The following is a 1,056-nucleotide window of genomic DNA, read 5'->3' as shown; positions in this document are numbered from 1 at the left end:
ACTATCTACTACCGAGGAAGTTTGTAATTGATTTTGATAAAATGACCTTTGGGAACAACAAAGGCCAAGTTCCTGTAACTGTTAAAAGAGAGATTGAACTAACCAGGTGTCATCAAGCTGAAGTCAAAGTGACTGAAGGAGTTGATGATGGTGAAATGGAACCAAATATAGATATCAAAGCAGAACAGGAGAAAGACCAAGATTTGAAGCCAATAAATGATTTTCTAAAAGCAAGTGTTTTGCGCCCTGCTTGGGAGAAGGTGTCTAGTCTAAGCCCTGTGACAAAGAACTATTGGGCACAATGGGACCAGTTGAGGCTTGAGGATGGTATTCTTCTCCATAGATGGGAAACAGCAGATGGGAAAGTGACGACATGGCAAACGGTTATACTGAGAAAGTTACGGGAAGTTGTGCTGCGTCAATCCCATGATACTTTAACAGGAGGACATCTCAGAATTAAGAAGACATTGAGTCACTTACGACACAGATTTTACTGGATAGGTATGAGGCGAGATGTAGAAGAATGGTGCAGAACATGCAGTACATGTAGAGCTAAAAGGGGACCCAAGCATAAGGGACGTGCTCCAATGAAGTTATATCAAGTTGGTGCACCAATGGAAAGAGTAGCCATCGACATTGCTGGTCCTCTACCCCAAACTTGTGCTGGAAACAAGTACATTTGTGTGGTGATGGATTATTTCACGAAGTGGCCTGAGGCATATGCAATACCAAATCAGGAAGCTACAACAGTAGCTTCAGCTATTAGTGACTTCTTCTTCAGATTTGGTATGCCATATGAACTGCATTCAGATCAAGGCCGTAACTTTGAATCAGCTGTGTTCCAAGAATGCTGCAAGTTGTTTGGCATCCGAAAGACCAGGACAACGCCACTTCACCCACAGTCTGATGGGATGGTAGAAAAGTACAACTGGGACAGGAATTGGCAAAGTTTTGTAATAGCCGCCAAGATGACTGGGATGTCTTACTCCCTCCACTGTTGATGGCCTATAGGACAGCAGAGCATGAAACCACTGGGTAAACTCCAGCAAAGTTGAT

Source organism: Limulus polyphemus, unplaced genomic scaffold, assembly GCF_000517525.1.
Source record: "Limulus polyphemus unplaced genomic scaffold, Limulus_polyphemus-2.1.2 Scaffold3835, whole genome shotgun sequence".
NCBI lineage: Eukaryota > Metazoa > Arthropoda > Merostomata > Xiphosura > Limulidae > Limulus > Limulus polyphemus.
Note: the sequence above shows the minus strand (reverse complement) of the source record.